This window comes from Euprymna scolopes, chromosome 7, assembly GCF_053919585.1.
Source record: "Euprymna scolopes isolate OS-2025 chromosome 7, ASM5391958v1, whole genome shotgun sequence".
Taxonomy (NCBI): Eukaryota; Metazoa; Mollusca; class Cephalopoda; order Sepiida; family Sepiolidae; genus Euprymna; species Euprymna scolopes.
Genome location: NC_136488.1, coordinates 131,167,507 through 131,192,973, shown reverse-complemented (window position 1 = coordinate 131,192,973; position 25,467 = coordinate 131,167,507). Strand labels below are relative to the sequence as shown.

General features: G+C 34.0%; 1 long non-coding RNA gene across 1 annotated transcript in view; it reads left to right on the top strand.

Moving 5' to 3' along the window:
• The window catches only part of LOC145279941 (uncharacterized), a 16,202-nt gene extending 9,237 nt beyond the window's left edge, over window positions 1-6,965 (top strand). The window contains exon 2 of the long non-coding RNA XR_013868490.1: window positions 4,658-6,965. This is a non-coding gene — a long non-coding RNA (uncharacterized LOC145279941). The remainder of the gene's footprint in view (window positions 1-4,657) is intronic.
• Window positions 6,966-25,467: the final 18,502 nt, after the last annotated feature.

Here is a 25,467-nt window from a genome sequence, read left to right as displayed (position 1 = left end):
AATATATATATATAATATACATACAATATATATATATAATATACATACAATATATATATATAATATACATACAATATATATATATAATATACATACAATATATATATATATATATAATATACATATATATATATTGTATATATAATATACATATATATATATTGTATATATATTATATATATATTATATATATTGTATATATATTATATATATATTGTATATATATTATATATATATTGTATATATATTATATATATATTGTATATATATTATATATATTGTATATATATTATATATATATTGTATATATATTATATATATATTGTATATATATTATATATATATTGTATATATATTATATATATTGTATATATATTATATATATATTGTATATATATTATATATATTGTATATATATTATATATATATTGTATATATGATATATATATATTGTATATATGATATATATATATTGTATATATGATATATATATATTGTATATATATTATATATATTGTATATATATTATATATATTATATATATTGTATATATAATATATATATTGTATATATAATATATATATTGTATATATATTATATATATTGTATATATAATATATATATTGTATATATATTATATATATTGTATATATTATATATATTGTATATATAATATATATATTGTATATATATTATATATATTGTATATATTATATATATATATATATATTGTATATATTATATATATATATTGTATATATTATATATATATATTGTATATATTATATATATATATTGTATATATATTATATATATATATTGTATATATATTGTATATATATTATATATATATATTATATATATATTGTATATATATTATATATATATTGTATATATATTATATATATATTGTATATATATATTATATATATATTGTATATATATATTATATATATATTGTATATATATATTATATATATATTGTATATATATATATTATATATATTGTATATATATTATATATATATTGTATATATATTATATATATATTGTATATATATTATATATATATTGTATATATATTATATATATACTATATATATATTGTATATATATTATATATATATTGTATATATAATATATATATAATATATATACAATATATATATATATAATATATACAATATATATATATTATACACACAATATATATATATAATATACACACAATATATATATATAATATACACACAATATATATATATAATATACACACAATATATATATAATATATACACAATATAAATATATGTAATATATACACAATATATATATAATATACACAATATATATATATATAATATATACAATATATATATAATATATACAATATATATATAATATATACAATCTATATGTCTATAAAAGTGAACGTGTCTGTGTGTCTGTCTGTGTGTACATTTCCCTATGCAATAACTGTCAATTTTTAGTCTATAGACTCGAAATTTGAAATACCGGGTACTGAGATTTGGGAAAATCGATGTGACGGGTGTCAGCCAGAAATTTGGCTGTTTAGGGGTCAAATTTAAACGATTTGACCTTTTAAAACTCTACCAAACTCCTCTGACAATTTTGGGTCTAGACACTTGAAATTTTAGATATAGGTTCCTTGAACCTGGATCTAACTTAATAAAGGGATTTGAGCCCGAAACTATAAATTTTAAGGGGTCATAATAGGGGTCAAATTTTTAAAAAATTAACCATTTTTTTTTGTTTTTTTGCTTTTTTTGCACAGCATACACCTCCAAACACCCGAGCAAGGGGTCAAAGTTCAACGATTTGACCTTTGAGAATTCTACCAAACTCCTCCGCCAATTGTGGGTCTAAACACTTGAAATTTTAGATATAGGTTCCTTGGACATGGATATAACTTAATAACTTGATTTGAGTCCAAAACAATAAATGTTAAGGGGACATAATAGGGGTCAAAGTTTAAAAAAATTGACCGCTTTTTCTTTTTCATTTTTTTTTTCTCAACATACACCTCCAAACACCCGGGCAACGCCGGGCTGAAATGCTAGTATATATATAATATATACAATATATATATAATATATACAATATATAATATATATAATATATAATTTATATAATATATAACATATATATAACATATATATAACATTTATATATTATATATATATATTATATATATAATATATATAAATAATATAAATAATATATATAATATATATAAATAATATATATATATATATTATAAACATAATATATATAATATATATATATAATATATATATAATATATATATATAATATATATATATAATATATATAATATATATATATAATATATATAATATATATAATATATATATATAATATATATATAATATATATATAATATATATAATATTTATAATATAAGACCCAAGTCATTCGGCCACCGTTAACCGCGAGAAATATTGTTGACATTTAAACATTTATTTTTAAATGTTTTTAACGTTTGTCAGATTGATCTAATCCTTATATGGTGATCTGTACACGCAAGATTTCCACCTGAATACTCACCTTTAAAATAATGACTTTTATAAGTTCCCGGGTATGCTGAAAACGCATATCACATTTAAATCTTGCGCAGATGAGTAGTTTTCTTCATATTAAGAGCTTTATGATGCAATATAATCTATTATGTATTTACTGGTGGCCATTTCTTTTACCAACTAAAATATACTAAGGCGCATATATCTTGCAAAACATTCCCCATGTTAAGAATAACGAATATCACTGACATTTGTTAGGTAATACATTCGGGAAAATGTCTTCAAATCTATAAAATTGATTGTTTGTGCAAAATTTTTACGTAATGTTCGTTTTCAGCATACTCGAAAACTTGTAAAAGTCGTCATTTTAATTGTTAGTGGAAAAGAAAAGAAAAATTTACCATATATATTTTTGTGGGTTTTGTTTTATGTTATATGTTGAAATGTGAAATAAATTATTTTAGCAGCTTTATTTAAAAAAATGTGTGTTCTGTTATTTTATTTATTTATTTTGTTACTGTTGTTAACTCTTAATATCGCGAGAGAAGATTTATTGGCTCTCGGGACAAAATCAAAGTCTAGTATCTGAGATTATTGTCGCTGTTGCGTCATTTGCGTTAAACACACACACACACACACACACGATTTTGGTATGACGACCCGACCCCCCACCCCGGTGTGCTTGATGTATTGTGATAAATGAGAACTTTAACTAGAATCAAGCAAAAATAAAGTGAGATAGATACCTCCTGCCCAATTTTAGAGTGGCCTTGTGCGTAATTTTTTGTTTATTACTGTTTTGTTGTAAACTTTTCAGCGTAAATAAAAAGATACAACTCAAAGTGTAGTATCTGTTCTTCAGATGCAGCACTTCAATTTCTTGTTCTCTGTCAGTGGAGGAGAAATCCTTCACGAGTGAGACAATTTTTATTTTTGTTCCTTTTCTCCACATTAAAAAAAAAAAACCCGACCCTGGTGTCTTACTCTGCCCTCGTGCTGATGCAAAGTAAAGTTAGGAACTCTTCATTGCTGTTATTTTTCTTGCTCTTTATGTTGTAGCTATTGTTGTCTGCTTATGAAAACGCCAATACTCTTGACAGCAACAGTACACTTGTTGACACCATTCATGAAAAGACAATGATGGCCAAAGCAATATGTGTAGGTCATGTACATCCGGTTCAGGTATAAGTGACAATAAATTTTAAATAAAAGAAAATTGACACATAATTGAAGCCATTAAGCAAGTCACTTTTTGTGTGAAAAGCCGGCGCACCACCACCATTTCTTTTCATTGTTCGGCGAATACCTGGTCGAACTTTTACCCGCCCACTGGATCGGCCAGTTTAAAATTGTATTAACATCACCATTTTCAAACCGGATTAAACACAAGTTTGGGGCTTCATTGTCCCGTGGCCCTCCGTGGCCGGGGTGAGAAGATCAAAGTGCCCCTCCTCGGGGGCGCTGGGTTCTTAATCTCACTTTCCGATCCTGGTGTCTAAGTTTTTCAGTGGGAGAAATCTAAAAACATTCCTGTTGTAAAAGCAATCTATATATATATAAAGTGAACGTGTCTGTGTGTTTGTCTGTCTGTCTGTACATTTTCCTACGCAATAACTGTCAGTTTTTAGTCTACGGACTCGAAATTTGATTTACATGGTACTGAGATTTGGGAAAATCTTTGTGATCGGTTTTCGGCCAGAAATTTGGCTGTTAAGGGGTCAAAGTTCAACGATTTGACCTTGGAGAACTCTACCATACTTCTCCGACAATTCTGAGTCCAAACAGTTGAAATTTTAGATATAGGTTCCTTGGATATGTATCTAACTTAATAACTCGATTTGAGCCAAAAACAATAAATGTTGAGGGGTTATAATAGGGGTCAAAGTTTTTAAAAAATTGACCTTTTTTTTTTTGCTCAGCATACACCTCCAAACACCCGGGCAACGCCGCGCCCCCATGCTAGTAACTTATAAATTGTAACGTTAAACGAAGTCACCAGTAATTGCGTTACAGGGTGGAATGATGAATTCTCGATAGATAAGACGACATGATACCTTTTCCGTTTGATGAAAACCAGTTTTCTTTTATTTGTTGCAGACCATCTGCTAGCTGGCCAGTTGTGTAGAAAATCCCAATAGCAATAGGTGTCTTCTATCATGTCTGAAAATGATGTAGTGTTCAACGAGCGAGATTGGAGATGCGCCGCTATACAACTTGTGATCTCTACTGATTTAAGTTATGACAACAGAACCATTGTCAGCACATTCAAAATGCATCGCTGGATTGCCACGAATAACGGGAGCATGCCCAGGGTGATGAAAAAGAAAGTTTCCGGACACGATTATGGTCTTTGGTGTGGTTTCGAGTGAGTCGGCTTGAAAGTCAACACCAAAGTATACCTGGAGTTGCTTAAGAGTGTGGTGATCCTCTGGTGCAATCAGGTGACCGCTAGCAGACCCTGGGTCTGGCAGCAGGACTCAGCGCCTGTCCATAAGTCCAAAGAGACTTGGGCTTGGCTTCATTGTATTGTATCTTGTTTCGCAGTGTTCGAGCTATGTGTGCACCGAATATCAGTTACCAAACGTAACTTTTCCAATTTCTTCCGAAATATGTTTTTTTCTTGTTAATATTCTTTGTGACTTCACGAAGGAAGGGAGACGACCCCCCCACCCACTCCAAAAATATATTGTTATCACACGCAGCAGTATGACTACGACAACCATCAAGTTAACTGAATAACAAAAGTACACCAAACGTTTCGGTCTACGCGACTCAACACGAAAAAAATACCTTCGATGCGACCCGACAGGGTACGAAACACTTCCATCGATATGATCCAGGATGGTATCGAATAATTCCGTCGACACGACCCGGTATGATCTCAAACGATTCCGTCGACACGACCCTACACGATTCCGAACAACTCCGTCGATTCGACCCGACACGATGCGAAAAATTCTGTAGGTACGATCTGGCACGGTCCCAAACAACTCCATCGATACGACCCGACACGGTCCCGGACAACTTCATCGATACGACCCAATAATTGTAAACAATTTCGTCGATACGACCAGGCACGGTCCCAAACAACTCCTTTGATACGACCCAATAATTGTGAACAATTTCGTCGATACGACCCGGCACGGTCCCAAACAACTCCTTTGATACGACCCAATAATTGTGAACAATTTCGTCGATACGACCCGGCACGGTCCCAAACAACTCCTTTGATACGACCCAATAATTGTGAACAATTTCGTCGATACGACCCGGCATGGTCCCAAACAACTCCTTTGATACGACCCAATAATTGTGAACAATTTCGTCGATACGACCCGGCACGGTCCCAAACAACTCCTTTGATACGACCCAATAATTGTGAACAATTTCGTCGATACGACCCGGCACGGTCCCAAACAACTCCTTTGATACGACCCAATAATTGTGAACAATTTCGTCGATACGACCCGGCACAGTCCCAAACAACTCCTTTGATACGACCCAATAATTGTGAACAATTTCGTCGATACGACCAGGCACGGTCCCAAACAACTCCTTTGATACGACCTGACACGCTATTAGAGTAACTTGCTGAACGACCCAGGCGTCGTCTTTATTTTAGCCCTTAGACAAACTCGTTTTTCGCAGTACCGTAGACACTGGCACACAAGTCTTGAGCGCTTCCGCGTATACCCGTTAAATTGTTTTCATTTCGACCTAAACTTATGATTTTCTGGCATTTGTCTTTTTTTTCTCTCTAAAGAACGTTTTTCATGTAAAATGTTCTTTAGAGACAAGAATTGAGAAAGAGACTGAATTTTTTTTTTATTAGAAAATTAGTTACAATTATCAAGGCTTTCTATTATCAGCTTGTTCTCTGAAACTAGAATCTTTATTCTATAGTGTTTGTTATATGTTAATGATGCTTGCATTTTAAATTCCATGAATTATGCTCGTACAAAAGGTGAATAGCATTTGGATGTTTGATTTATTTGATTAGTGACAAATAACGTTTTTGCGGAACCTGACGTTCATTAGAATGGAATTAGTATTTTTCCTTGTTTTCTTCTTTTTGTTTGTTTGTTTATCTGTTTGTCCGATAATTCGTTTAGCTCGAGATAAAGACTGTGACAAAGATAAAAATAGACTAGGAAAGTGGTAGGGAAAGATGAGAGAGAGAGAGAGAGAGAGAGAGAGATGGAGAGGCAGGAGGCAAGAAGAAAAGAGGAGGCGAGTAGGAGGTAACGAAGGGGAGAAAGAAAGAAGGAGGGGAAATATGTAAACAAAGAGAGACAACGAGAGAAATGCGTGGAGAAAGGAAGACAGGGGAAAGTGAAAAGAGGGAGAAAAGGGAGAGAGGGAGAGAAAGAGAGAAATATTGGAAGCGGAATGGGAGAAGAAGAAAGGGAAGGAGAGGGGGGAAAGGGAAAAAGAAAAAGAGCAGGGTGGAGGAGGATGAAGAGAGAGAAGGGGAAAGGGGAGAAGAAGAAATAGTAGAGAATAAAAGGAGGAAGGGAAATAGGAGGAAGAGGGGGAGGATGAAAAGTATGGGCAAAAAAGAACGGGAAGTGGAGAAATAAAGAGATCAGAATGAAAAGGGGAAGAGACAGAGAGAGAGAGAGAGAGAAAGAGAGGGGAGGGGGAAGAGGGAGAAAGGGTAGTAGAAAAAAAGGAGGAAAATAAAGTGAGAGAGAAGGAGGTTCAGAGTGAGGGGGAAGGGAGAGGGGGTGCGAGAAAGAGAGAAAAAGAGGGCGAGAAAGCGGACGGAGAGGAAAAGGGAAAATAATGTGAATGGAAGGGAAGAGAAAGAAAGAAAGAGGGGGGGGAGAATATATCTCTTTATAGATCTAGCATGATACAGAAACTCTTCAGTTTTGTTTACTATCGATCCCATAAGTCTCTGCGAGCTTTGAGAACACGTCACAGCAACCGTAACAATCATTCAAATCAGTATAATTTAAACTTACTAGCGTGGCGGAAAAAGTAATGTATTTCAGATTCTCATAAACGATATAATTGAACTGAATATAAATAAATAAATAAATACACATAATGGCCACAAAAGTATAATGCAGTTATTATCATACCTTTTTTATAATTGTTTTATTTGCTTTTTGTTTTACCTGTCCTCACCTGAGCTACTCGCCAACCATATGTCGCGGAGTGTTTTTTTTGTTCTTTCTTTCTATCGATTTTGTATAGCATAAACGCTTGAAAGCTTACTCATGCGGAGGGATACATATAACTAGCTGTGTAGTATGTAGTTCGCAATAAAAAAAAAACTGCTTACTCGATACTATTGTCCATCTCGTTAATAAATAACAGATGGGCACTATCATATAAGTTCCATTAAAATTTATTTGTTCTAATCACAAATTTACTAAGACATACTATACTTCCTGTTTCAGTGTAGCCTAATCTATAACACCCGGTGAAATTGAAGGTCAACATATATGAATATCTGAAAACTGATTATTTTCATCAAAATACGTTTATTCACACTTGTTTTTTTTTTTGTTATAAATATATTTTGAAAATACATTAAATAATAAAAAAAAAAACTCCAGCCTCTGTCCCATCGCCGCAATGTTGCATCCTGCTGCGATGTTTTACAAATATTTTAATTACATGTGTTCTGATGAACTCGTTTCACTTGTACCCCCTCGACGTACTTATCCCCGACGAACCTGCCTAGCAATAAAATCTCACCCCCTCACTGTTGATGTCCCTAAATGCCAGAAAGCTTTATATTCTAACAGTTTCTTCCCTCGAACAGCTAGACTTTGGAATTCCCTTCCTGCTGTCTGCTTCCCTGGCTGTTCTGATATGCAGAAGTTTAAATGTAACATAATCAAATATCTTGTTACTCTTTCCTAGACATGACCCCAAATAGTAGCCCCTTACGTCCAAGTGGCGATATGCTTTCTAAGGGGTGAACACGAGTTAAAAAGAAAAAAAAAATTTTTTTAAATAAAAAAAAAGAACAGTTATTCGTATTATTTGGATTTTTCGGATTCCTGTTCGAATCTTAAATATCATTTTCACAACGTTTCGGTCGATGTAACTTCTGACCTTCTTCAGGTGTATCTTATCGAACTCGGGAATCTTTCTGTCGAACTTGGGAATCTGCACGGAATTTCGAACAGAACTCTTTATTTACTTCACGGGGATAGCATGTTCTCGTCCCGTCAGCCATGACTGGAGAGAGATCCTAAGTAATAAGCAATTGTATGAACAATATACACCTGAAGAAGATCGAATGTGGCATCGACCGAAACGTTGTGAAAATTACACTCAGTATGAGAACAGTAAAAAAATCGAAATAATACGAATGACCAATCCGCATTTTAAACACTCGGAACAATAATATTAAATAAGTTTATTTAAAAAAATAAACGCAGAAAAATATCTGAAATATGTTTATTTACAGATTCGAACCTAGAACACCCTAGTCGTCAGTTGGTGTTGTTTATTACTTCATCTCCGTCACCTTAATCATCTCGGAATCAAAGCATTTTGGCTCAAAATCTGGTTCAAATATCCAAGTAATATCCCCAAATTTCATTTTAAAAAAATACCTGTCCTGAAATCTGAATGCTAAAAAAATTCATCACCGAAAACTATTTGCGTGAAACTACGGTATAAAAAAGATTGTGGATCAAATTTTATTGGGTCAAATTTTACTGGATAAAATTTTACCTGATCGAATTTCCAGGGATAAAAATATTCTGGTTCAAATTTCCTTGGTCAACTTAGCCGCGATGAAAAGATTTGAGATCAGAATTTTGCGATTTAAAGTGAATGATGCACTGATTTTGGCTCAAACTGTCTTAAATCAATTTCAAAAGAATTTTGATCAAATTCTACTGTGTCAAAGTCTTCGTTGTGAACAGATTTGGTTTCGTTAAACGCATTTTTGATTCACTGTAAAGAGATATTTTCTAGGTAAAACTGCATTTTATGGGCATCGATAAATCTTGCATTCCCCCCCCACCTCCATATTACTCTAATATGCGTTATAAAGAATTTATATCCGCGTAGAACTTGAAAGTTTTTTGATCCGTCAAGAAGTGGTATTCTATTAAATCTTAAAACTGTATGATGTGCAGGTGGTTCGAGTTGATAAAAGTAATTTGATGAAACAAAGACTGCGTTGTTTTATCCTTTAGTCGATCGATTGGAAGCGGTATTTTGGTTGTCCTCAAAAAATATTTCATGAGCAGCTGGTTTTGCGTTCAAGTATTTTTCAAAAGAACACCATGGTTTGAACGTGCGTTCGTTCGCAGGAACTTGCGTGAGCGCAATGTGCACATTAACAACGGAGACCCACATAACGCTCACAAAGAACAGTATAATAGGGAAACCCCCAGCACTATGACAAACATGGATTGGCTATATAAAAAACAAATGTATAAACAGGAAGGAATAAATGGAACTTGCTGCCGAGTTTATAACGAAAAATATTATAGTAAATTAAAAAAAGGGGTGAAACCTGTCGAAGAAAAAAAAGTGGAGAAGAAGAAGAGAGTGGAGAGTGTGACAATCGCCATTTAAAAAAAGGCAGAATTCCAAGCGAAACATGCATTGCCCCCCCCCACGAATGTACAATGAACGAGACATAAAAAAAATGACTAAGTTCAGCATCCCTCCCCATTTAGCCTCTAAGACGACGTCAAATCCTGGTGAAAATGAACGAACAGTGCAGTTTTTTTTTACATTAACATATGTAAATTTGAGTTCTGCACCATGCAAAAAAAAACAAAAAAAAAACAACAAACAAACAAAAAAACAAATGACTAAGTCCATAATTTGGCCTAACCTCCGTTAAGTCCCCAAAGTTCCCAAGGCCTAAACATATTTAAATTTGAGTTCAGCACCATGCAAAACTGCTAAATAGACATACACAGAAAACTTTCGGACAGATATTGTAAAATAGTCCCAAAATTAGAGTGTTGCTATTAGGCTTAAAAGAGCCCCGTGGGTACACTGAAGAGTTATCGCGAAGTATAGACAAACAAAATTATATAGAAATCATTTAATTACAACTTTTCAGAAAGTTTTATAAAAATCCAAGCCATCAATTTTTTTTTATTTAATAAGCACAAAAGTGTTAATTTTAATCATTTTAACCCTAAAGGCACCGATAAGGCGCGCAGTCGGAGTTTTTTTTTCCGGAAAATCCGTTTCTGTTACTTTTTTACTCATATTATATTTAATGTTTGTGCAAAATTTCCCAAAATTCCAAGACATAGTAATTGAGAAAAGTGTGGACACACGACCGGACGAACAGACAAGAGTGAATTAACAGGTCCACCCTCCTTTTGTCGGAGGACAAAAAAAAAAAAAAAAAAAGAAGAAAAAGAAAAGAAAAAAGATACATATTTTAAAAGATGTTTTAATCATCTGAACGCTTCGTGATTAAAACGCTATTTGAAATTGACTAAAGAAAATGATTTTTTGAAAATTTAGTTTGACAGAACAAAGAAAATGCTAGTTAGGAGATTCGAAGTTCCTATCCGTCGCGGTTACCACCTGACGAAGGCCAGAGGAAGTTGGCCGAAACGTTGTGAACCAATAAAAAGATTATAAAAACAACAACTAATAAAGATGAGACTAATAGTCCGAAATAAAAATAAAATTAACATATAATGCTCATCTCAAAATAAAATTTCCAATTAAGGAATATATATATATATATATATATATATATATATATATATATATATATATATAAAGAAAATGCTATTTAAAAAAAGAAAAAAGAAAAAAGATAACAGACTAATAGAATACCAACTTCAGTGCGTTTGGATTCGTCATATTGACTTTTTTCGTTACCATCATGCATAGTGCCAGGAAGAGTCCATTACGAGAAAATGAAAAGAAGATGAAAAGAAGCTGAAGCAGAACAAGTGAAGAAAAAATGATGAAGAAAACAATCAGGTGAATACTAGTGATGGGACGATTCCAATATTCTTTCCCGATTCTGATACAATTACCGACTCCGTGCTAAATTCCTGAATCTGATACAATTACCGATTCTGATTCTTTATAAATTTCTAAATATTTAGCTATAAAGTTGCTATTTTTGCCGAATACCGTATAAATCATAATTAAAAAACAAAACAAAAAAAAAAAAACACATTTAAATGTGCATATCTTTTCTCGAACGTAAAAATACACTTATGGGGATAATCTATCGATTTTAATTTTAATTGTAGTTTAAAATCAATAAATATTTATTGTTTTATTACTACCATTGTTATTATTGTTCGATTTTATTTTAAACAAAACAAAATAAATTAAAAAAAAAAAGACAACCAAAAGAATCGATTTTGGCATAAGAAAATAGGCATAAAATTTCTCGATTCTTATACTGACTCCGATACCCCAAAAAGTTCCGATTTTTTTTCCGAATACCGATTCCGATTAAGCGTTCCAACACTAGTGAAGGCTCATGAAACTGGAATAAATAAATAAATAAATAAATAAATAAATAAATAAAATAAGACCGTGTCATTAATCCTAAAGCGAATTTAACCAGCTTCGGTTGGTTGGTTGATTGTTTTTGTTTTACAGCATATCAACCCTTTTCAGGTTATTTAATGCCGAATCCAGTTATTTTGAAGAAAAGTATAGAATATATTTGGGTTTTTTTTCCAAGTCGGTTACTATTTAACGCATAGTTGGGAACCTAACAGGTACTACCACTCCGGGTCAGAGTGGACCTGGGAGCAATGGCAATTAAAGGGTGGCTCCACACTCCCCAAAGCCCGCAAACTGGGGCCTCACCATCAGATATAGTTTAAGGCCATATCCAGGGCCTAACCAACTTCGGAGTAAAACGTCCCCAGTCGTATGTATATCCCTGTGAGGGGAGATGACAACGCTGGATTATTACAACTCTTTCCTTCGGGCCATGGTAAAAGAAGATGTTAGCTAAGAGAAATTTTTGTTTAAGTTTTAAAGAGATGAGATTGACCAACCAACCTCAGTTGAGCTTTGAGTTGGCCTTATGCCTACATTTTTTGTCCATTGTTTTTTGTATTTTTATATTTTTCCCGTGAAGAAAAAATTAGAATCCTCAAAGTGTAGTATCTGTTCTTCAGATGCTCTACTTCAATTTCTTGTTCTCTTTCAGTAGAGGAGAAATCCTTCACAACTGAAACAATTTTTATTTTTGTTCCTTTTCTCCACGTTAAAAAAAAAAAATCGACCCTGGTGTCTAACTGTTCCGTGGGGGGGGGGCATTGTAAATAGAGACTCTTTCAGGGTGGTGACGACGTTTCCCTACGCACAGCGCTTGGTATTCTTAAATTGGTCACCCATCCGGTACTGACTAGGCTCAACCTTGCTTAACTTCGATGATCTAACGAGAAACCGGTGTATCAACGCAATTATGCCGTATAGATGAAGGTTCATAGTGTGTTTAAAAGTAGAAAAGTTCGAAAGAGAACAAATGTATCAAATCTCGTTAAACAAAAATAAAAAGTAAAAAGATATAAAAATGGGGAAAATTTAAGTGTTGTCTTACCCATTCCCTGCGTCTATGGTTCCAGCGCGTTTTGTTGGACGCCGAGGAAAGCAGAGGTGTGGACACACGCACATTCCAAATGGACATTTGATCTACCTTCTTTTGTCTCATAAAAAATTACCGTAATTGTAATTATCACGAAAACAAAGTTGAGTTATGAATTGCTCAATGTAAATTGAAAATGAAGAATGTGATACCTTAATATTTACATTCTCAGAAATGTCGATTGATGTCTATAAAAGACATGGCATAAACAATAAAAAGGAAAGCAAATGGCAGTCTGGCAGCGGTCGAGTGTGATTGACATCTGTCTCTTGTCGTGCCACACATCAACCAACCAACTCCTACAACTAACGTCTCTCTCTCTCTCTCTCTCTCTCTCTCTCTCTCTCTGTGTAGATGGACAAAAAGCTTACTTGTAAATAAAACTTAAATAAAATGTTGATAAATTCGTCTCTGTGTTGATTTTGAAAAAAACGACAAAAGAATTGTCAGGTGTATACATGATTTTAGCAAGCATTTGAAAAGTGCAAGTTAGAAAATTATATACACATTCATTAACACAACTGTTTGACTCATATGCCTAGTGGTCTCCACTAATACAGCTTTCTATTCCAGTAGATTCTTTTCAAGAACTGCAAGTTTGTGGAACTCTCTTCCTGCTGACAGTTTTCTACATAGTTATAGTCTTGTTCTTTCAAATCTGAGGCCAACTGGCATCTCGTGCTTTTGTGATAATCATATTCCGTTGTTGTTAGCTTCTTAAGTCAAGTGGCTTCACATATTGTAGGTACAGCACAATCATGTTGATGCACCGGTTCTCGCCAGATCACCGCAGTTAAGCAACGTTGAGCCTGGCCAGTACCAGATGAGTGACCATTTGGGAAGGCTAGGTGCTGTATGTACCTTCAGAGAAGGTTGGGCGTGGGGCCAGCACCCTCACCGCGAAGGGGGAAAAAAAACCCTCCTCACTACAAAAGCATCTACAAGGTTTTAGATGCCTTATGACCCTCCAGGGGCTCTAGGCTATGGATGGATGGATTCACATATTCTTTGGGGCAATTTTCCATAAAAAAGTAGAATTAAAAAATATCAGGAAGTAAAAATAAAGTTTAACAAGAAAAGGAAAAAGAGTAAGTTGAGAAATTCAGAAGAAGAAGAAGGAGAAGAGATAAAATTAGTGGGAGAGATAGAGGGAAAGGAAGAGGGATAGAGAGGAAGATAAAAAGAGCGAAAGGGAGGGGAATAGAGAAGGAGAGACAAATAGAAAGAGAGAGAACGAAAGCAAAAAGGGGGGATAGCGAGGAAGAGAGATAGAAAGAAAGGGAAAAGAATATATAGGGAGAGAGAGAGAAAGGGAGAGGGGGAGATAGAAAGAAAGGGAGAGAGATAGAGTGAGAGAGATATACAGAGAGAAAGGGTAGAGAGACATGTAGACAGACAGACGGAAGCAAAGAGAAGAGAAAGAGAGAGATTACAGGAGAAACAACCAAAAAAGCTCAAAGAGTCATGTGTGTGTGTGTGTGTGTGTGTGTGTGTGTGTGTGTGATAGATAGATAGATAGATATAGAGAGAGAGAGAGGGGGGGCAAAAAAGAAAGAGATACAGAGACAGAGAAGAGGAAACAGAAAGAAGAGGGGAGAAAGGTTGAGAGAGATATAATACAATTTCCAGAGAACGTCAAAAGGTGTTATCTACGAAATCTCTTTATTGGGCGTCCGAGACGACTGTCGCCTTGTGTGATAAAAGCATCGTTTTTTTGATAGCAGCGTGAAGTCTCAGCATTGTATTGCGATTTCAACCAAGGGACTCATTCACCTGTGGGCTGACCATCAGATGATATCCTTCGAAAAGGGATACTAATATTAGAATAAGAAAAATACCCACCATTTCAGAAGTTACCTGTTTTTTTTTTCTTTTTTCTTTGTGACTGTTTATCAAGGCGTTTTGAGAATGGGGATTCATTGTGTTTAACAGGTAAGCGGTGATACATAGAAGTCATAATTACATATGTGAGACGATACTCAACAATATTTGATTACATTGAACTTTACGTAGCTCATATCTCCACACTTATATTAAAGTCACTTTGCGCGTGTGTGAGTGTGTGTTTGTGTGTGTTTGTGTGTGTGTGTGTGTGTGTGTGTGTGTGTGTGTGTAAGAGTTCCTTCCTCATAGGTCCCGAGATGGCTGAGTCTATCCATTATAAATTTCACGCAAAGGTATTTTATGTGTCTAACAGTGTTCTTAGAAAGGTTTGTACAGAAATTCATCCGATAAGTATTGAGATTCTAAGAAATCTGATCTTAAAAATAGACTTTTTCTCTTATAGATATAAAAAAGAGAAGAATTTTTACAGGGGAATATTTGCCGTTACACCGGTCAAAAGGAAATAAACTTTCAGCAAATCATTTCTTCTTAAGAAAACAGGTTTATAATCACCTGGAGAGATAGCTCAGTGGTAGAGCATTTGACTACAGGTCGAATGATCCCCTGTACCTCACCATTTAATTAAATTTTTTTTCTTATTAATTCATGATATTGAAAATTCATCGGATAGGTATCGAAAATCGAAAAAAAATCTGATCCTAAAAATATTCTTTCTTTCTCATAGATAGAAAATAATTTTTTAATAGGGGAATATTTTATAGGCAAAGTAGATAATAATAAATAATAATAATAATAAACAATAGATTCTTCTCCAAAAAAAACGAATTATTGACATCTGGAGATATAGTTCAGTGTTAGTAAATTGAAGCTCGGGCGTGTCTCACCATGTTATTTTAATGTTTTCTAATTAATGAGTTCAGTTTACAATAAAAGAAGTACCATTTAAAATCGCCGCAAATCATTTCTTCGTTTGCATATCTTAAAACTAAACATTAATCAGAAGAGGTTTTTCCAGGGCATTCATCGTCAAGCCCAAATATTAGCTGACGTGATATTGTAATCAAACACAGACGGAATTTTATGAATGACATTATCGTTATTATTTTATTTATTAAAAAAAAATTTTTCTTTTGCGAATTAGTCCATCAGGTAAATTATTCCTCGTAATATATAATAATAGAAGATTAATTCTATAATAATTATATACGCAATCTGCATAAATCAAAATATGTTTACGCGTATTGTACAACCGGACTCCAACTAGTTTTATAAAATTAATTATTCTAGGAGGGCTAGAACAGAGAAAATCCACAGAGAAAAATGAAATACGAACGAGAATAAAATCTTACTTAATAAGGGAAAACGAAAGAGGGGTTGATTCTGACCGAGTGGATTATGGGAATTTTTTTTTATCTCGAGAAGTTTTCATCCTACATCCAATCCCGATCTTTATAGACCCTCCCAGAAATCGTACCTTCGCATTAAGTAGAAGAAAGAAAACATTCTCTGTCTTATTGTTTTTTTCTTTTTGGAATTCGCTCGATACAAGACATGAAGCCACTTAATGACAGGAGCTAAGAACAAAAAATGATTATCGCATAGGAGGATACCTATTGACCTTAGTCTTGAAAATACCAAGGCTATATGTAGAAAAAAACCGATCACCAGGAAGAGATCTCAACAACATTGCAGTCCTTGGGGAAAAAAGCTACTGGAATAAGAAGCTGTATTACAGTGATGCATTAAAACAGAATATTAATGGAGACATCTAGACCAACGAATCAAACAAGATGGAGCAAAGGATGCAATTCACTCCCAGATATTTCGTCACAGTAGAAATGGAGTGAATGACGATTTTTGGCTTGAGTTTCTCTGTCTCCATTTTGAGACTATCGCTCCCTTATGAGGAGACTTGTTCAACTCATCCTGTTTCTTTGGCGTCTCAAATACAACTCCACTAAACTTAACTCAGCTTATTCAAACCGGACCCATAACACGTCCCTTCCGATCCCCATTCAAATATTTCATGTGCAAACCGATCGGTCAGCCGGTTTTATACCTGTAACAGCATTCCCCTTTGACCCTTTCTGCATTTGCGATGCTCGCTCAACTTATTTCCCACGTTTCAGTCTGTTGTTTACTCCGCTAGATAAATAGACAGACAGATAGATAGATAGATAACAGACAAGTAAATGCTTCTACCTGGCGTTGCCCGGCATTTACCTAACACAACGTATCACGCTAAAAATGCTGACTGACCCTACGTGAATAGGAAAGACAGGGGGGAAACTGCTAGTCATTGTAAAACAACTGTGTGAATGATACAAAAAAAATAATTAGAAAAATACATAACAGGAAACACAGAAAAGAAAATTACTGTAGCAAGAGATACTGTAAAAACGAATCGGGCAAAGAACAGACAAGCAAGGGCCCAGACAAAGAAAAGTGGAAAAGGAAACGACTACAAGAACGATTCATACGGATTACAAAAGATGAGACACGAACATGGCAATGAAAAGGACATCTAAACAAGGCAACTTAGTCAATACTAACAACCACGCAAAATAATGCCATTAAAATAAAATATTTGAAGATAAGATCGACAAGATACAAGAATACAGCTACTGGAAACTTTGCGGACAAGAGACGAAACAATACATCATATAAGTGAGTGCAACAAACTAGTTACAAAAAGAATATAAGAATAGGCACGTAGTAGTGAAAGTAGTATACTTGGAACTATGCAAACAACTGCATCTTGAACACTCAGACAAATGTTACAAAACACAAACCAGTAACAATAGTTGAAAACGGAAGTCATAAAGTTTTATAGGACATGGAAGTACAAACGAGAAACTCATCTGTATAAGGATACCAGATGCCATAATAGTTAACAAGAAGGAAAATCCAGACAGATCGTAAATTTCAGCATACCAGCAGATCATAGCTCGAACATCAAGGAGGCGAAGAAGCGATGCAAATACACGAAACTGGCCAGAGAACTGAAAGGAATACGGGAATACAGAAGATGAAGAAAGCGAAGATAAAAAAGATAATAGTAGGAGCACAAGGAACAATCGTGGAAAACTCCGAAAAAAAAAAAAAAAAAAAAAAAAAGATACAATCGATAGGAATTATGAAAAGACTCAACTGCGGATACTAATTCACATGAATTATAAAACGTTAACCGGCTATATAAAAACTGCAACATGGCTTGTCCGCAAAGTTTGCAGTTGCTGTATTCTTGTATCTTGTCGACCTTAACTTGAAATAGTTTGTTTTGATCGCGTTATTTTGTGTGGTTGTTAGTAGTGACTAAGTTGCTCTGTCTAGGTGTCCTTTTCATAGCCATCTTCAGTAAGAAACAATATATCGAATAACACAACATATGAAAATGGTGCAATACTGTTTTCTTTGGTGAATTAATCTCAGCTGTATGCGGATGTGCATATTCCCAGCACACACACACACACACACGTATCTGTATGAAGCTGAGTTCCTCGTCGCATTTAAATTGGTATTAAAATCGTACTTTTGCTATTTATAAACTATTAAAACTAACTGAAATTCTTTTTTTTTTAATCTATAAAAGAAGTAAGACTATTTTTAAGATCGAATTTTTTATCGATTTGCTATACTTATCGAATGAATTTCTGTAGAAAAATATCAGGAAGGGACACACACAAACACTCAGAGTGACTATATATATATATATATATATATATATATATATATATATATATATATATATATATACCAACCTAGTTTATGTGTGTTCGGAATGTCTATACCAAACTCCTGTCAATATTTGACTTGAAATTTGATATATTGATTAAGACCTGTGGAAAAAATCATTCTGAGTTTTAGCCGGCAAAAGTAGCTGCTAAGGGGTCAAAATCGACAAAAGAGTCTTAATTTGGCCAGTCGACTAAACGCATTATTTTTATGCATGCACAAATGCACAATTACAGATTTGACAACGTCATTTCGTACGGTTTTCTGTGCTTGTGGACATACTACAGTTCGTTACGCATAAAGTTGGCGAATTCTATGATTTGATTTTGATTTTAGATGATGGAACTAAAGTAATTTTTTTTTAAATTTATAACCATTACTATATATAGTAGGTACAATATAATAATCAATAGAGAACTGGCGCTATAATAATAAATACGAAACTTGCATAGATTAAAATATAATATTTATGCATACTTTACGACCGGGCAACACTGGGTAGTAGGGCTTCTAGTATATATATATATATATATATATATATATATATATATATATATATATATATATATATCTTTGAGTTTTTTTCTCGTTCTGACATTGATATTAAAAGCCTACTTTTTCTGTTTTAATATTAAATTTTTTTTTAATATACTCGGTCATGGCTATGCGAGTGACTGCATGAAGTTTAACTAATTTGCATATTCCTTTGAAAAACGAGCGTAAATCAATTACTTATTCATTTTTATGGTTTCTTTTTAACAAAATAATTGCCTGCAGTCAAAGAGAATAGAGGGGAATGATTCAATTACGCGCGTGCGTGCGCACACGCACACACACACACACACACACACACACACACACACTCGGATCCTTTCCGACGGATTAAAGCTGTGGTTACTTTGATCTAAAAAGAATAGCAAAGTATACAAATGCTATATTTCGATGCGGGACTATCGGCTCATCCAATTATCAATAATCTTGTAATCTAATTCATTTTCACGACAAGCAACACATCATGACAAAAAAAAAAAAAAAAAAAAAAAAAAAGAAAGAGAAAAGTAAGAGCTAATGAGAACATATCATCTATAAAAACCAATTAATAATTACAGGTTTTAAAATGACATCTCGTTCAACTTTGAAGCATTTCGGCGTTTCAAGTACTTAGAAAGGTCGGACTTTTAACGCCGGACACTTGACCTAGCAACGCCCACCCCTTCCACACCGTGGGAACAAAATACGTCGTTTGGCAAACTCATCGTTCAAAATCTGTTTATTTAAATGCTGTACCTTCGAATCTCCCCGTCCTAAAATCCGCTTTTTAATGCAATCTGACTTTGCAATACATGTATACGCCAGTCTTGTGAAAATGAATACTAAAGAAATAGTAATGGAACGATTCCAATATTCCCCCCCCCCCGATTCCGATACAATTACTGATTCTGTTTCAAATTCCGATTCCGATACAATTACCGATTCCGATTCTTTTAAAACTACTAAATATTTAGCTCTAGAGTTGTTTTTCTTTAGATTACAGTAACAAAAACTCGTACCCGGAAAACTCGACCTTTTTTTGCTAGCCCCTTTTTAAATCTGCCTCTCCGCGCTGTGTAATATATATATATATATATATATATATATATATATATATATATATATATATATATATATATATATATATATATGTGTGTGTATATGTGTGTGTGTTTCTCCCATAAAATGGAGGAAGAAAAAGAACACGGTAGCTAACTATAAAAGTAATATCTATTATAAAAAAAAAAAAAAAAAAAAAAAACGGAAACAGACAAATGACGCCATGGATCCGACTGACTTTCAATGGCAATGTCATTTTCCACTTGGGTTATTAATTTGATAACAAAGGCTAACAAGTGAATAACGCAGTCATGAAAGGGAAGATGTCTCTTTGAAACCATGCAAAGGTGGAAATATGATGGTGAGGAGGAGAAGGGGGAGGAGGAGAAGGAGGGGGAAAAGAAAGAGGAGGAGGAAAAGACGAAGGAAAAGAATGCGAACGGGGAATAAAAGAGGGAAAGGAATAAGAAAAAAAGAAGAAAAAAGATAACAAAAAAACGAGGAATCTATACATTAATACGATATCTTTACATTATCGACGCTCTGCTGCCCAGCTGTCATCAATCGAAATGAATAGCTGTTATGTAATGGGTTGTATTATTAGAAGTACCAAATATGTGTATATGTTATATACTGGTGGTATTAAGATGACGTATATTCTGTATTATTGTTGTTCGTCTTAGGAGAGTCTTAGTGAGAGATTAGAGTCTTATGAGTGGTTCATGTGTTGAGTGTTCATATGTCTTAAGATGTTCATGTTGTAAGAGATAGCATATTGGAGACATAAGCAGGTATATATATAGATGACACTTCTGTATATATATATATATATATATATATATATATGATAGACAGTGTACATACTACTACAAAATGAGAGGAGATTTGATATATAGATAGATAGGCCGAGAGATAGTGCGTTTATACTTTTGACAGTTCTGTTAACGGGAGTGTCTCTATAACATTTATACTTTGACACATACTTTATAACATATATTTTTTAAATGATGATTTTATCAAGGTTCTTATAACATAAATGGACAATATCTTTTCTGCTGAATAACAACACGGAGACGCAGATACAAAAACACATGTTGACGTCCTTTATTTCATGACCGGTCCTGATTTTGCTCGAGGAAGTTTCTTTACATGGCTTTCTCTCTAACTTTCGTTTACAAACTATCTATATTGAGAACTCGTCACGTCATCGCATGATTAAACATGTGCTCATCGAGCGCGTTGCCTTGACATGCGTCACGTTGCAAAACGTCCCACACTGACATGACCCCACGAGTTCAGTAACCTATTTTCCGAGTAACCTCTTTACAAAATATGTTTACAATTCCAATTGATGATTAAATTCCTTATTTTAATTTTCGTTTTCATAACAGAAACAAATTTCATCATTACATTCCTTTTCTAATAAACAGATATCTAACTATTTCGTGTGAGCTAAACAATTGCGATTCCACATTCCTTATTTTCAATAACATTCTGTATTTATTTTAACTTATGATTGGAATTTTCAATTCCAAATCTAGCTTCGCAAGTTCGAATCCTTGACTATCCTATTTTATATTTACATTTTACTAATTCCCTATTTTTTTTTTACTTAAATGAAAAGGGGAAATCTCTTATCATGTAACATTGCTCTTGTCTTGGGGAGGCTTCATGTTTTGACAAGCTTCTGGGCTTGATCTTTACTCCCGATCTGGAACACGTATATCAAATTAATTGCAAAAGTCGCTGGAAAAACGATGGGATCCTTCTACCGCTCCAGTAGATATCTCACTCCTGATGCAATTCTCTACCTATATAAAAGCCAGGTATGGCCAACGATGGAGTACTGTTGCCACATCTGGGCAGGACCTGCTAGAAGCAGCTTATCCTGTCTTGACAGAGTTCAAAATAGATTCGTAGCAAAGTGGGAAGGGGATGCCCTTTTCTCTTCTCTGCAACCTCTTTCCCACAGAAGAGACGTAGCGAATCGTTATTTTCATGGCAGGTGCTCATCTGAAGTTCGATCTCTGGTCCCCCCTCGCCAGACTTTCACGAAAAACACTTGTCTAGCCAGAACCACTATCAACAATTACCCACACTCTTTATCCATGCCTACACCTAAACTTAGATTCCATGAACATGGCTTCTTTCTTAGAACTGCTAACCTGTGGAACTCTATTCCGTTTGCCTGCTTTCCAGCTGGCTACAATCTGATTGTCTTCAAGTCCAACGTGAACAAGTTCTTATTGAACCGTCCCCCTAAGTAATCCGTTACAAAATTCCCACTAATGTTTACTACGCTAAAATCACAATGACTAATGTATACCTATTAACCATTATCCTCGAGTGGTCTTTAGGCCTTGATAAGCGGTTACCCTCATCTAAAAAAAATAATATATACGAAATCTACACGAATTAAAATATCTTATTTAAGCGTATTTTATGACCGAGCTACGCCGGGCGTCCCTGCTAGCTTAGATAAATACGTTTGCAGTTTTAACAAAAGAGCTACAATAATATCAGTGCGTCTCTATTTACACTGAAGATCTATAGAATGGCAACATCAATATATTACACATGAAGGAGTTCGCTGTCGAATTTGCACGGGTCCCGCTAGTAAGTATTATTACTAGTTATTAATATTAGAAATATTATTACTATATTATTAATATTAGAATGAGGAGAATAAGTAAGAGACTAGCAGAATAATAAATAAATAATAATAATAATAATAATAATAATAGGGATCTTGGGGAGGCTTAGTGCCACTCAAATTCCAGCATAAACCAATGACCACTACCAGCGAAAAATCAATGGTATGAGGCTGTTGCGATGACGCAAATTTATTTGCAAATGCTATCGAAGGAGGTGAAGAGAGCTGGACTTCTGGGGAGACGTTGTTACTCAGCTTCCAGAGAATACCACAGGTCTCCAAACCGATCGTTTGCTGACTTGTGTGAAAGCTCGATGCGAGCCAATAATAATTGTAACTTAACCATCCTGCGCCCTTGCCTCCCGCCCCCGTTTTTATGTGTATGTGTGCGTTACCATAAACTTGCGCTATACCAAATAGGTAAGAAGGGTCAGGGAGGATGGAAAGACCGTGGAGTGAAAGCACTAGCCAGACCATCGTTGGTTGAGTGCAAAAAGGAAAAGAGGACTGAGACCATGGGAAGGCCTATTGTCACCCAAATTCCAGTAAAGGTCAACAATCGCTGCCAATGAGAAATCAAAGGTAAACGGTTGTTGCAACAGCGCAGATCCATCTGCAAAGGTAATCGAAAGAGGTGGAGGGTACTGGAAATCTGGGGAGACTTGTTTTCATTTAGACTCCAGAGAACCTCTTGATGATGGCTTCTGTGACTACTCCTAGTGTGTAAATAATAATAATAATAATAATAACTAGCGGGACCTATGGAAATTCCACAACGGACTCTTTCATATGTAATATATTGGTGTTGATATTCTGTGGATGTTCAGGGAAAATAGAGACTACTTAATATTATTATAGTTCTCTTGTTAAAACTGCAAAGGGATTTTTCTAACCTAGCAGGGACGCCTGGCATAGCTCGGTCATAAAATACGCTTAAATGACATTTTAATGCATGTAGATTTCGTATATACTATTATAGAGTCAATTTTGTTTTTAGATTCTTATATATTATAAAGTTGAGATTTCAAAAATAAAAAAATATTTCTATATGACTTGGATGCATCAGTTTGAATCGAAACCGAAACCAAAACTTATGAAAAAAAGTTTTTATTAGGTTTGTGCAAAAATAATGTTTTTTGACATGAAGTTGAACGTCACAAAACAGCATTACTTTTGCACCAACCTAATATATATAACTTGAGTTCTTTCCGCTATAATCGAAACCAAAACCAAAACGTATGAAGAATTCTTGGTAAAATTATTTATTACAAGAAATGGAAGGTCATAACAATTAAACGGTAGTTATTCGAAAGATAAAAGATGTAAGTGTGACATACAAAATAACACAACGCTATTGTATTAATTATGTAAACAACAACAACAACAAAAACAATAATAATAATAATAATAATAATAATAATAATAATAATAATAATAATAATAATAATGAATGCCAAATTATTGATGCGGCTTGCCCAAACGACATCAACTTAACAAGCAAAAAGAATGAGAAACTACGGAACTATCACAAACTGAGGGTGCAGATGGCTAGCTTGTGGAATAAGATAACTTCCACCGTGCCAATAATCATAGGCGCGCTTGGCTCAATTCTTGATTATCTTATGAAAGAACTGAACTTCTTTGGAATCAGATGCAATATCACCGTACTGCAGAAATCCGTTCTGCTTTGCTCAGCAAACATCCTTTCCATCTAATTGACGCTTTGACTATCTTCATGAGCTTTGGTATAAAAATCCGCTCTTGAGGGGGGAAAACCAGTGTAACACTGAGAAGTTAATGGAATAATAATAATAATAATAATAATAATAATAATAATAATAATAATAAATCTCAAAACAACCGGGGACAAGCGGACCGACAAAACCTGGATGGGAAATAAGATTAGAAACCCAAATACACAAACATAAAAAAAAAACCCAAAATGATCAACAGGAAGAAAGCAATGTGGAGAAAACGGAATATTGGAAATGTAACTGACAGAGAGAGGCTAAACAAGATACATGAAGAACTAGACCAAAAAATAAAAGCAAAAAAAAAAAGCGAGATTGAGACGATATAGATATAAATCTGAACACTGCAAACAAAACAGAACATTCGAAACTAATGAAAGCCAATTCTACCAAAATGTGAACGGAGGAAAAACAAAAACAGAACAACCAAATCCGACAGAAACAAAACTCTATTGGAGTAAAATATGGGAAGAGCGACGAGATCACAATAGAAATGCCGAATGGCTGAAAGACATGAAAGAAGAGTTACAACACATAGAAGAAATAACAGTGAATGAAATCAACAAGGAAACCCTAAAGAAAACCATAGGAAAAATAGCAAACTGGAGAGCACCAGAGCACCACGGGATACATGCATTCTGGTTCAAAAAAATTAAAAACCTTACACGAAAGACTAGCCCAAAACCTGAGAAGATGTATACAGGAAGCAAGCGTACCAGACTGGATGACAAAAGGTAGAACCACACTGCTACAAAAG